Source organism: Chlorocebus sabaeus, chromosome 25 (genome assembly GCF_047675955.1).
Source record: "Chlorocebus sabaeus isolate Y175 chromosome 25, mChlSab1.0.hap1, whole genome shotgun sequence".
Lineage (NCBI taxonomy): Eukaryota > Metazoa > Chordata > Mammalia > Primates > Cercopithecidae > Chlorocebus > Chlorocebus sabaeus.
Window position 1 is genome coordinate 77,330,968 of NC_132928.1, and position 13,595 is coordinate 77,344,562.

At 42.5% G+C, this 13,595-nt stretch overlaps 1 protein-coding gene across 2 annotated transcripts in view; it reads left to right on the top strand.

Moving 5' to 3' along the window:
• The first annotated feature begins 1,804 nt into the window (after positions 1 to 1,804).
• Positions 1,805 to 13,595, top strand: part of CHRM3 (cholinergic receptor muscarinic 3) — a 511,637-nt gene continuing 499,846 nt past the window's right edge. For both annotated transcript variants that reach the window (XM_073011865.1, XM_037986064.2), the window contains exon 1: positions 1,805 to 2,505. The gene's annotated coding sequence lies outside the window, so the exon portion shown is untranslated. The remainder of the gene's footprint in view (positions 2,506 to 13,595) is intronic.

Here is a 13,595-nt window from a genome sequence, read left to right on the forward strand (position 1 = left end):
TTTAGCAACTACTTACAAGTGGAAGTGAATTTCATCTGGTATGATTTATTTTACTAAATTGTAGCTGCTTCCTTTTCTTTTCTCACTAGTCACAAATGATTTATTTCAGGATCTTCTCCAGAACATTGCCAGAGGCCAGTCTCAAACTTAACCATTGTATATATACCAGAATATTTTCATTAAAAATTAATAACTTTTGTCTTTTTCCGAAAACCACATAATCACTAATTGTCCATTCTTTCGGTCCTTGTCTGTTCTTTATGAATCAATATTATCAAATATTATCAAAGCTACTCCTGTTCCCACAGGCAAATAACAATTCTATGTAATGGGAAATATATTAAATCTGAATTTATGTTCCCCTTACTAGCTATATAATGGACAATTAAATTATTCCTTTAAATTCCTTTCTCCTTTAGTAAACAGGGACAAAATACTTGTTTGATTGTTTTAAAGATTAAAGAAATATCTGAAGGAACTGTTATATTTTCTTCTGATAGATATCTCAATAAAATTGTTACAATATTGTTATTATTATTACTATTCTAGTATCCTGGATGCAATTTACCTAAGCCTGGGTATTTTAATTAATTTAAATAGCCACATGCTTTCTCACTAGCTCTTTTCCCATCATGATCTCAATCCTCTCTACACAAAGTTTAGTCGCTTCTCTCCTAAAGATTGTTCTACCTAGAGGAGAATATAGATTCATAAAAGAATTAGTATGCTGGTGTTTCTCTAATCTCTTAACGTTACTTAATTTTTCAAAGAGCTCTTTTTCCTATTTATCTTCTTGTTCCAAATAGAATTAAAATCACTTGCTGCCTTTAATATTGTTAAATATTTCACTTCATACTCTGCTTCAATTTCTTGCTTTGATTTTTTCTTCTTGTTATCTTCCTCCTTCCTTCCTTTTCATTATTTTCTTCTTTTTCAGTTATCGTTTTGCTTGTCCTTTCTCGTGAGATTCCCCTGTCATCTTTCTTTACATGCTTTTTAAACAAAATCTCTAGAGTGCCGTGGGACAGCCTCATTGGTATCTTTGCAACTTTGGTATCTCTCCACTTTTTCCTTATATAGTTAGCTGGCAGTAGTACATAATAACCTATTCTCTCTCTCTCTGTCTCTGTCTCTCTCTCTGTCTTAGATTTTCATTCCTCTTGAGCTTTAAAAGCCTGGCTAGCAAGATTATACCTTTCATTTTATTTTCTGATTTAAACAGGGGTGTGTGTGTGTGTGTGTGTGTGTGTGTGTGTGTGTGTATGCGCGTGCGCGTGCACGTCAGTGTCTTCTTCATGGATGCTTGTCTCATTTTCTCCCAAGATGTAACTGTCCAGGGAGGGAAAAGTCAAGTCGTCCTCTACTACACCGCTCTGCAGAAAGAGACTCACTAAATGTCAAAAAGTAGATTCATCAGACTGTTCCCTAGAGAAAGGCTTGCCACGGACTCGTATATTGTAACTGAGCTGAAGTTCATTCATCGATAAGTTGTGCCCCAGGAATCGAATTCCTTCCAGTCCTTCTAAGCAGTCCAGGGAAACCAGTTTAAAAGCGAACACACCACCACTAACTGACCGGCAAAATCTATCCTTGAAGCGCCGCGGGAGGCACAATTTGGGAACAGGTGAGGCCATGCTGGGTGGGTGAGGCCCTCCTCTCCCCTGCTTGGTGTCCCGCTTTCAGTCCACCCACCCCAGGAGTACCCTGGGATCTCCTCGCCCCCTGCCAGGCGGAGAACGCCGAGCCCAGCGGGCACGCGGCAGTGGAACTAGGCGCCAGCAGGGCGACTGAGCATGCTCAGAAGCCGGGCAGGTTTGGGTCTCAAGCAGGCAGCCTGTGCATTACACCAGCTCTCGCAGTCCGGGGAGGAGGAGGAGGAGCAGGAGGAAAGCGAGGAGGAAGGCGAGGAGGAGCGGCCAGCAGTAGCCACGACCGCCACCACCAGGCAGAGGAAGAGTTCGTGGGAAGGAAAAGACCCTCCTCCCCCTGGGAGCCCCTTCTATCTGCTTTTGGAGAAAGGGAATACACGATAAAGAGGGAGACGGAGAAAAGAGAAAAACTGAGGCGGGAGACAGAGGGAAAAGGGCGTGAACAGAAAGGGCCGGAGCGTGCAGGGGAGCCCAGGGCGCGGGGGCGGCACTGCCGAGCCGGGAGCGCTGCCGCTTGGGCAGGTGCCGCGGCCGCTGCCCGGAGGCGGCATGTGACGCGCGGCCACAGCTGCCCGCGGGCGGAGCGCTCTCAGACCCCGGAGCGCACACCGCGGAGCCATCGGTGCCATCGCGGATCCCCAGGCTCCTCGTCAGTCCGCCCGGGCGGCAGCAGCGCTTCTGGGAAGACGGGCAATGAACCGAAGGGCAGCTCCTGGCAGGGGCGCGCGATCCTGAGGACAGTCGCTACCTGAACGCTGAGCCGGAGGAGACGAAGGGACGGTGGAGCGGACGCCACCCGCGCACCGGGCAGGCGCGGAGACCGGCGTGGGACAGCCACCTGGAGCGCAGCTGCCAGGTAGGGACGGCGCCCGCCACCCAGGCGCGGGGCAGAGCGGGTGGCGGTAGCGGCTGACCTGGTTTCTTGCTTTATCTCGTTGTGAAAAGAGGAAAAAGTTTTCGGCGCGGGTAGGAGAGGTCTTGTGTTTGGAGTTCAAAGATGGAACTGGGGAGGGACGAGAGAGGCTGTTGATTTGGGGAAGATGGGGGCACTTGAATTCTGACAGCGCGATCCGGTGCGGAGTTGGAGTTCTGGGACTGAGGGTGGGGAATGCCCGGTGGCACCCGAGTGCCCCGAAAGGGACGGGAATCATGCGAGAGGTGGCCCGGAGAGAGCCGGGGACGCCCCACCCCGCTCTCCCTCGCTTCGGTTCTCTCTTCCCCAGTGCCGGATCTGAGGTTCCAAAGTGCCCCCGAGCGTGAGGAGCTACTGGGCTCGGGGTGTTTGTGAGCACACTCGTGTGTTGAGCGTTTGTCTCCCATCTCCCCATTTGGTTTCCTGTCATTTCTTTCTAAGAAGGCTAAAGCTGGCACTCGCCAACCTCGCAACGGGGCCGCAAGTTCGGATTGCATTTCAGGGGGCGAAAAGGCAGATTTGGCACTTCGAGTAACACTTGGGCGAAGGCACCTAGCCTAGTGCGCATCTTTACTGACCCAGGGAGAGTCCACACTGGCAAGGCAGCGGCCGCTGGACTGCACCGTTTCTCCTCTTTGGAACACTTTCTCAGCATTGCCTCCTAATAGCGAGGTTAATTTCTGCGTGTTTTTAAACGGCGGGGGCGGGCGGACAGTTGACTCCAGCAGCAGAATTCACTTGTCTACTTCGCGGTGTGCGTGTTGGAATGGAGATCCTGTTCTGCATGCTTGTGCGTGTGTCCGACTCTCCTTGCACGCATTTGGAAGTGGTAGAGGCAGCAGAGATTCGGGAACTGTATCCATATGGACAGATTTCAAGAATGCAAACCTTCATTTGTCTGCAAGTGTTACTGGAACCTGTCCAAAGGCTGCAAGGATATGTCCCCTCGATGCCTGCCCGTGTCAGTGTTTGCAATGTGAAAGGACGGCCCTCTTTAGGACAGAAATGTATTTATCAAAGCGATGTGTGGTTAAGAACACTGGTTATTTCACAATATGCTTTGCACAGACTTTTCCTTTCGCTCTTGCTCTCTGAGTTCCAAGACAGATAACCTCTCCCCTCCCCCCATTTTGACCTTTGTAGGTTACTATTTGAAAAATAATTTTTAACTGGGTGCAGTGATTATATAGTCCAGATAATTTCATATTGTGAGATCGTTATATTGCATGAACCATTCATCATTATTTCCTGTGTTTAAAACAATGCCCGTATGTTTACTTAAGAGGGACTATGTATAAGAACCTGTAGTTCAGAAAGGGGAAAGCTAGGCCTAGAGCAGATACCTGCATACAGGCAGTATTGTAGTGGTACCATGCTAATAAAAGACTAAGGTATTTCTGTTCCAAATACTGTGTGATAAATGAGGTGTTGGGTGCACCCTCTTGTTATAAGAGCTGATATTCCGAAGTTTACATGTGCAAGGAACATGCCTGCTTCTTCAGTGTGCATTCCAACATGCCACAGAAATGTGGTTTACATCATAGCTTCGACTGCCGAATAGCCTATTTTAAGATTTTGTTTACATGGTTTGTCTCAATTAGCTTAATACATAATTAGCTATTGTTGGGCTAGAAAGCACATTGTTTTTGTAGTGGTTTCCATATGGAAATATAATATTCGCTTTAATACTAATTTAAAAATAATGATCTTGCCGGTCTGATTTACAGTGTTTCTCTAGGTTGGGGGGTATTATGAGATTGAATGTAGCATGAAAATAGCAGTGTCGAAATATTTTTTTTTAAATAGCGTTGGGTCATTATTCAAATGAACTCGATAGTTGAAAAAGAAAATGAGATAAAAAGTAGACTTTGAAAAATCTTTGTAAATGTTCTGTGTGGAAAATTGTTGTAAGAGAAAAGTGTAATTTGGGAAAAGGAGCAAGTGTGGAATTGGTCAAGTTTTAAAGAAAGAACAAGTGTTATAATGAGTCGTTCTGTATTAAACCTACATTTAAGCTTATTTAGGAAACTTTGCTTTAAAATTTAGAGAAATCTATGATGAATATTCAGTACCCTATTTTTATTCTGGGGTAGGGGGAAGTAAAATGTCACTTCAAAGTATTATTTACTTTTGAAGATTACTTAGGAATGTGTAAAAGTTCTTTAGAGTGTACCTTCTCATTTTTTCCTTATAAAGACAAACGATTTATTTTCTTAACAAAGAAAATGTGTTATTTTAAATTAGGGTATTTAAAATATGAAGTTCTTTTAATGATATTTTAGCCTGTAATTGCAGGCAACCTGTTGAAAGTGAGCATAGAAAAAAATGTGAAATTGGCAGAAATGGAATTTCTTAGATTCACACTTGTAAATTGAATAGACAGAAAGTTAAACGATATGGTTAGAAGCACAGTTGCCTCATGTATTTGTAAATTATAAAATAATTCTTTTTTCAGATTTTTAGTTAAAATCTCTGTCATTTTCCCAGCCAACATATTGTTCTTGCCTAATAACTGTGTTAACATTGGCAGTCTCAGTTGCTTACTGCTAAATGGCCTGGACGATTCCAGTGTGACTATTAAGAAATTGGGTCTTGTTTGCAGTGCCGGGAAGTTTATACTGGGAACAGCTGTGGTGTAGTGGCACTTTAGATAAGAGATGAATGAACCGTGAATCATATGAAGATGGAGACTCTGATCAGTATGCAGAGACATGTGTCTGTCCTTCACTTATGGAACCTGATTTTATATCATATGATGACTAATAGCATTATTCTCACTATGATCTCGGAGGATCAGTGAGTAACTAGAGATGTCGTCTTTTATGTTTGCGAATTTAAAATGTATCCTCCTTACATAAGACTGTTGTTAAAGGTATCTATGAGCCTAATAAAATTTTAATCAAATCCCTCTACCATGTTTACTTTTGAAAGTTAATCGGCGTAATAAAATGTGCCTGGATGCTTAATTGTTGAATATAGTGTTTTCCTAGATGCAATGTATTTTCATCTCTAAAGTTCAGCAAGTCCAGCAGAAACCCTGTTCTGAAAAATTACTAGCCTTTCAGAACTTTGGAATAAAATTTCAACATCAATGGAAAGTTTTGATTTTATGAAGAGATAATCTGATGTATATGACAGGAGGCAAAATCAGTCAAAATGGAAGTTAGTTTCTGGGATCTGAGAGGCCCTATCTTCTCCATTAGGGAAGATACCTTTGTTCACATCACATACTAAGCAGACTCTTTCTTCAGATCACTCATCACTATATTGCTGCCTCTGCCCGCCCTCCACGGAGAGGATGTGCAGATATGAAAGACCTCGCCCACTTCTTTTTCTTTCTTTTTTTTTTTTTTGAGACGGAGTCTCACTCTGTTGCCCAGGCTGGAGTGCAGTGGCGTGATCTTGGCTCACTGCAACCTCTGCCTCCCGGGTTCAAGCAATTCCCTGCCTCATGAAAGGCTTCCCTTTTCATTAGTGAAGCTAGCACCTGGAGAGCTCTGTTAGCCTGCTACCTTCCCTTAGCAGTTGCATGCCCCAGTGAGTATAGATCTCCATTAGTGTTGTCTTCAACTCAAGAAATAAAAATAATTTTGGTCTGGGCACAGTGGCTCGTGCCAGTAATGGCAGTACTTTGGGAGGCCAAGGCAGGAGGATTACATGAGGCAAGGAATGCAAGATCAGCCTGGGCAACATAGCCAGACCCTATCTCTACAAAAAAAGTAAAAACTTAGCCAGGCATGGTGGTGTGCACCTGTATTCCTAGCTACTAAGGAGGATGCAGTGGGAAGATAGCTTGAATGCAGAAGTTCGAGGATGCAGTGAGTTAGGATCATGCCACTGCTCTCCAGCCTGTGTGACAGACTGAGACTCTGTCTCTAAATGATCATCATTATAATAGTAATTTTGGTTTGGTGAAGCAATTGAAAACGTTAAGCCATAGTGTGGCTTATATGATAACTGTGTGGCCTCAAGCATTTCATTCCCTACTGTACACTTGGAGACCATTGTAGTTGCCCTGTCCATACCATGGATTAGTTTTGAGAATCCAATGGTTGTGGAAGTGCTTTCTGAACAAACTCTGAAAGGCAGTGCTTGATTGGAACCCAGAGTCCCCTCAGTACCCCATGATGGACAGCACTGAGTGCCAGTATATAGTGGCCCTCTGGCTCAGTTTTTAGCTTATGTGTTGTTTTCTATCCAGAAGTTTTGGCAGCTTGCAGATTCTCCTAGCCTCTGGCAGGCTCTCTGCTTTAGGCTGGCGATCTGCATTCTCCCACCTGTTGGAGCTTCCCGCTCATCCCCTCCTGACGGCCAAGGACTCTGGCCGACATGTACCTTCTTAGCTTCCTCTGCTGAGGCTGCAGCTGCAGCTTGTCACATTGACACAGACCCAGGGTTCAGTAGTGATGACAGGAAGTCAACAGAAGGAATATTCTGAGCCCCTGCCAGCTTCTCACCAATTGCGCCAGTTCATCCTGAAACCAACCGGAATATGAACGCTTTGAGAAAAACGATGGTGGCCAACAATTAAAAACAAAAAACAAAAAACAATTTGACAAGCAGTAGCTGGCAGATGCATTGTGGGCTTTGAGACCTTCCCTTTCCAAGCCTGCTCTGCCTCGCCCTTCTGATTCTACAACCAGTGCAGAGTCTGTCCTAACCCTAGTGAGCTCTAGCAGTTCCCATGCCCCCTCACCTCAGTTTCTCTAACTCCTGTCATTTTTACCATTTCATAGGACTAGGATTTTATGGAGTTTTCAATTTTCACTTTCAGTACTGGATTTAATGTCTGACCTGGGAAAATTTTAACTATGACCTTGACCGTCAGCCTCGCCTTGCCAAGAACTTCCCTCCAGGAGCAAGACCCCTTTCTTTCTATTCTGTCTCTGATTCAATCTCAATGTGACAAACCCTTGGACCTAAGGCACAGCTCCTCTCCGATAGCACATCATTTCCGTCTGAGACTTGTACTGCCCGGTTCCACTTGACAAATAAATTCTCCTTGTCTGTCATTGTTGGCAAGATCAAATCTCAGTTCTCCACACCTCTCCCAAGCGATGTAATTTGAGTGGCTGACTATCCACTGCAGAATTAATCCTTCATTAGGTCATTTGTTCTAGCCCAGCCCTAGCCTGCTTCCTGTCCCCACTGTTCCCTTGAAATTTGGCATGTCAGCTGAGCCAAGACATCGTCTACCTTCTGTCACCTCTAGCACAGGAAGTGGTGCTAATATAGACATCCTGGTTCAGGCGGGATATCTGCCAACTACTGCTGTTCAGATAGAATTCAGGTGAGTCTAAACCAACGTAAAATACTTTCAGCCTGTTTTGGAGGGAGTCCCCAGAGAGAGGGGCTACCAAGTGCATACTTCCCTGCATTTATGGCTGCGAAGTGTTTTGATGTTCTTCTATATATTTATTATTATACTTTAAGTTCTAGGGTACATGTGCCCAATGCGCAGGTTTGTTACATATGTATACATGTGCCATGTTGGCATGCTGCACCCATTAACTCATCATTTACATTAGGTATATCTCCTAATGCTATCCCTCCCCTCTCCCCCCTCCCCACAACAGGACCCAGTATGTGATGTTCCCCTTCCTGTGTCCAAGTGTTCTCAATGTTCAATTCCCACCTATGAGTGAGAACATGCGGTGTTTAGTTTCTACTGAAACCTAATTTATCACAGGTAGCTATGGCTATAGACGTAGATGCATATAAAAATATTCTGTCACTAAACTGTAGGAAAAAGGAGCTACTAACAGCCTTTGTCTACATTTTGTAAGACTTGTCACTTTGGAGTATATTTCTCCCACTAGAATTGCCCATGGGATCCAGACTGGAGAGAAACCTGGTTACTGGTAACTATTAATACATACAGGCCAATTCTTGCCCACAGCCATTTAGCATTCCATTGAGCTAGCTCTCACTTCCATTGAACCCTAATCCAGTGGTATTTTATAGACTCAGAATCCACATAAATTTTGGCTGAGCATGGTGGCATACACCTGTAGTCCCAGGTACTTCGGAGGCTGAGGCAGGAAGATCACTTGAGGCCAGGAGTTCAAGGTTATAATGAACTATGATTGAACCTGTGAATAGCCACTGTACTGCAGCCTGGACAACATAGCAAGACCCCATCTCTTCAACATAGCAAAGAAAGAAAGAAGAATCCATATAAATATTAAATATTACTGGGTTTTTGGCTTCATATTGACAATATTTTTGATGATTATATTTAAATATATATGCATAGTCATTTAAAAATATTATTGAACAGTCTTTTTTGTGATTTTTCAATTTTCTTAGTGCAAAATAGTCTAAAAGCACAACTTCTGTTGTGGGAGGTCTCTCAAATGATTTACATTGAAAAGAAGTTCTCATGCTTGAAATAGACATGATGATCCTCCTGCTATGTTTCCTGTGCTTTCTCACATGCCCAATAACACATGCCACATGCAGTAGCTTGTGTGAAGGGAGAGATGATGGGAATCTGGAATGGACATGATGTTTCTTTATATGGAGTCCTCCCTTCTTCTCTCCTCACCCCAGATCCTTCCCATCACGCAAGGACCAGCCAAATTCTTCCAGATTTCCTTGAGCGCAGCTACCATTCTGTTTTCCCTGTGATTAATTATTTTAAATCCCCTCATTCATTTGAATTTAGAAACTGAAAATAGTTCTGACTAAACAGCTACAAATCACTTCCCTCTACTCTGAATACTAGGGCACTTACCATTTTTAATATAAAATTTGATGCTCAAGGATAACCCAGGTAGTATTTATTTTGATTCTCTCCAAAGAAGTTACCTTCATGAGAGTATATAGTAAATCTATAATAAATACATGCTTGAGTAGAATGAGTAAATGACTCAATCACTCCATCTATCTACCTATCAATTATCTATCTCTTTGTATCTAATCCACCTATGTTCATTTACATAGGAGTTGTATATACATCTGTTATCACATCTTTCATGTCAGTATCATCTAATGTGCCAGGTACCATGGACGTTCTGTTTTGGATACACTGTAAGTCAAGGGCTCTGCTTTTCAGGAGCATATGATCAATGTGAATGTAGCTAAACAAATCGGGGTTGGAAGCGGATGTTAGATGTTGCATGAATTTCTTAGGTTTTAAAACAGAAGTTTATTCTTTCACAATTCTGGAAGCCAGAAGTCTGAAATCAAGGTGTTGGCAAGACTGCACTTCCTCTAAAGACCCTAGGAGAGAATCCTTCCTTTCTTCCTTCAGCTCCTGGTGGCTATCTGCATTCGTTGACTCGCGAGCACATCATTCCAATCGCTGCTTCTGTGGTCACGTTGGCTCCTCCACCTCTTTCATTGTCTCCTCCTGTATATGCCTGTCTTATAAGGATATGTGTTTTTGCAGTGAAGGCCCACCCAGAAAATCTAGGATAAGCTCCTCTTTTCAAGAGCCTTAACTTCATCACATCTTTTGTCATACAAGGTAATCACAGAACCTGGGGATTAGGAGGTGGGCACATCTTTTGGAGGGACCACCATTCAGACCATTGCAGATGTCATTAATGAGCAACTTTTGACTTTGAACCTCTCTCTTGTGTTACACTGTGCAGTCTGTATGTTTGAGAAATTAACACTCACCAGAGGGTCATTCCATTTTCACAGAGCAGTGAGACGCAGGTCCTCTTTATATTGAGCCAAAAATCTAATTCTCATTGTGCTTGTTTGCCTTCTTAATAATTCTGAGAATTATAATGAGAACACTTCTGATCTTTCTTCCATAAGAAAATCTTTAAAGTTGAAAAGTTTAAAGTTATTTCAACCTGGTCCTACGTGCCGCTTCTAAATTTTCATGATCTTTCTTAACCTTTTCAGTTACACTCACTGAACAGCAATCACACTACCCTAATCTCACTATCCTCTGACTTTAAATCCTTTGACTCCTCTCATCCACCTTCATGAGGTTTATAGCAATGACTTTTCCAAAAGTCACCTGTAACCTCTTAGTCATAAAATGGGTAGCCTTCCTTGTCTGTCCTGGTTGATCTCTTAGCAACACCTTTAAACTCCCTTAATTTTCAGAGAATTATACCTCCCTAGCTCTCTTCTCTCCTCTGGTTCTTTTCTCTCCTTCCTGTTCCCCACCCCCATCTTCTGCAGAGTGTAGGGCTCTCCAGCAGTTTCTCCCTGGTTGACTCCCATACTCTTCCCCTGCCTCTCCTTTCATACCTGCCTCTGTCTTCATGGTTTCCAATACCCTTTCCATGTGGGTCACACTCATTCGCTCATCTCCAAGCCTCACTTGGCTTCAGTAAGGAGATTTCCATGTGCTTGCTGGATAGCACAGCCTTCACCTCCTTCTTCCTCATCCTGTTCCCCTCCTGGGGTTCCTATTTCTATGAATAGCATGACCATCCTACAGCTCAAACGCTATGAATAAATCAAGATTACTTGATTTATTCTCTTCCCTCACCTCCCACATTTAGCCAGGTACCAAATTCTCATGATTCAACCAAGTAAGATCTCAACCTTCTTGGCTACTTTCCCCTCCTGCTGTCAATATCTTAATTCATCATTTCTGCAACTTTAATGTGCATTCAGATCACATAGGGATCTTGATAAAATGCAGACTCTGATCCGTGAGGTCTGGTTTGGGGCCTGAGAATCTGCATTTCTAACCAGCCTTCAGGCGATGCAGATACTGCTCCTCTGTGCTTGGACCACACTGAGAAGAAAGGCTTTATGTTATAGCTTTATGTCTTTTGTTAGTCTCTGAGCTTCCCAGATTATCTCATTGACCATATTATTGCCTTTGATCCATTTTATACAGATGACTCTTATTGAAGACCAAATGTGATCATCTTTCTCCCACCCTCAAACACCTTCTTTGACATCCCTTTCCATTACCTGTTGAATAAAGACTAAACATCTCTCATCAGCTTCACCCTATGTCACGGCTTGGGTTTGCATTTTGAGTTCAGTCTCAAGTCTCAAGGTCGCCCTTCACTTTACTCTGGTACTTGCTGTTGCAGGTATCCTCATCCTCTGCCATGTTCTCTTGTTGTGTGGGATGCCCTTTCTGCCACATCATCAGGGGTCCAAATTTTAGCAATTTGCCTGGGACCACTTGAAATGAATTCATCTTCTGTTACTCTATCAGAATCTCACTTTTATCCCAGATTCCTTTCACTCTTGGTTTTAAGGTGTGTGTGCGTCATACATTGTTTCAAATAGCAGACTGTGAACTCCTTGAAAGATGCTCTTTTGTTGGTCTTTGACAGCCTTCAAGTATCTAGTGCCGAGTCTTCTTCATAAATGCTTAGTATTCACATTCACATATAAAATATGTAAATAAGCACAGTGGCTCACTTTGGAAGGCTGAGGTGGGAGGATTGTTTGAGGCCAGAAGTTCAAGACCAACCTGGGCAACTTAGCAAGAACACATCACTACAAAAATTATTAAAAATCAGCTGAGTTTGGTGGTGCACCTGCCTGTAGTCTCAGCTACTTGGGAGGCTGAGGCAAGGAGGATCCCTTGAGCCCGTGGGTTCAAAGCAGCAGTGAGCTGTGATGGTGCCACCACACTCCAGCCTGGGCAACAGAGCGAGATCTTGTCTCGAAAAAAGTAAATATAATGTTTTTGTTTGTCTCCTTATAAAAGTAATATATGTGATACAAAAATTCAAGCATTATGGAAATATATATCAAAAGTAAAAGTCCACCATAACTCAATGCCCCCAAAGACAACTGTGGTTAACAGTTTGATGCCACGACAGGGGTTGCCTCTGATATTATTCTATACATATTCTAACATTTACTCTATACAAAACTGGGATAATAATAGACCCTGGCAACTTGACTTTAAATGTAAATCTATCTCCCTCTTCTTAAAATCTGCAACTTATTCCAAAAGATTGACTGATTTAACTGCATAAAAATCAATCTGCTTAAAATGGCCTAGCAATGTAGAAATATGTTTCCTTTGAATTTCTGATCACTTAAGTATGTCTTTATTCAGCAATTTCTCCCTCTGCTCCTCAGATTGTGCTAGACTTTGGATTTGTAACAGTAAGACACAAATACTACCCCGGAAGTTCCAAGCTATACTTACGTCTTTAGGCTAATGTTGAGTGATGAACTGCTGGTGAGGTAGTAATTATTGATCTTTGATGCCAAGTTAAAATTATTGTGTTTGATGACAGGCACTCTCAGATTGCTGCATTTTAAACTGAAATGTAAGTTTTCAAATTCTTTAGCACCATAAAGAATAGATGATTCCTTTCAAATTCTGAATGTATACGTATCTATCTATCATCTAACACATATGTATAAGTATATTACTTTTTATTCCATGAATGAATATAAATTTGAAATTAAAATATAGAAAATGTTGTGGCCGAGTGTGGTGGTTCATGCCTGTAATCCCAGCACTTTCGGGGGCTGAGATGGGCAGATCATGAGGCCAGGAGATCAAGACTATCCTGGCTAACGTGGTGAAACCCAGTCTCTCCTAAAAATACAAAAAATTAGCCGGGCGAGCTGGCATGTGTGTGTAGTCCGAGCTACTCGGAGGCTGAGGCAGGAGAATCGTTTGCACTCGGGAGGCAGAGGTTGCAGTGAGCTGAGATCATGCCACTACACTACAACCTGGGCAACAGAGCAAGACTCCATTTTAAAAACTATATATATATTTATATAAAAATATATATTTCTATATATATAGAAAATGTTGTAAAAGATATACCAAAAAATTTAGTGTATTTAATAAAACTACAATTTAGAAAGAAGCAGTGTGAGAAACAAAAGGAAAATGTCATGGGGACTGTGTGTTAGAATGCCAGTAATTGGGGGCAAACAATAAGGCATTTGTTGAAAAGAAAAATTTTTTAGAAGTAAACATCAATATTCCCTTTGGAATTTTGGAGAGATGAGTCTTCATAATGATGAATGTTTGTTACTGATACCATATTTGTCATTTAAAAGATAGTTCTGTTGTGGAACTCAGGAAGGTCATTTTCCTGGGTAGAGGGAGGACAGGAGTACGTTTG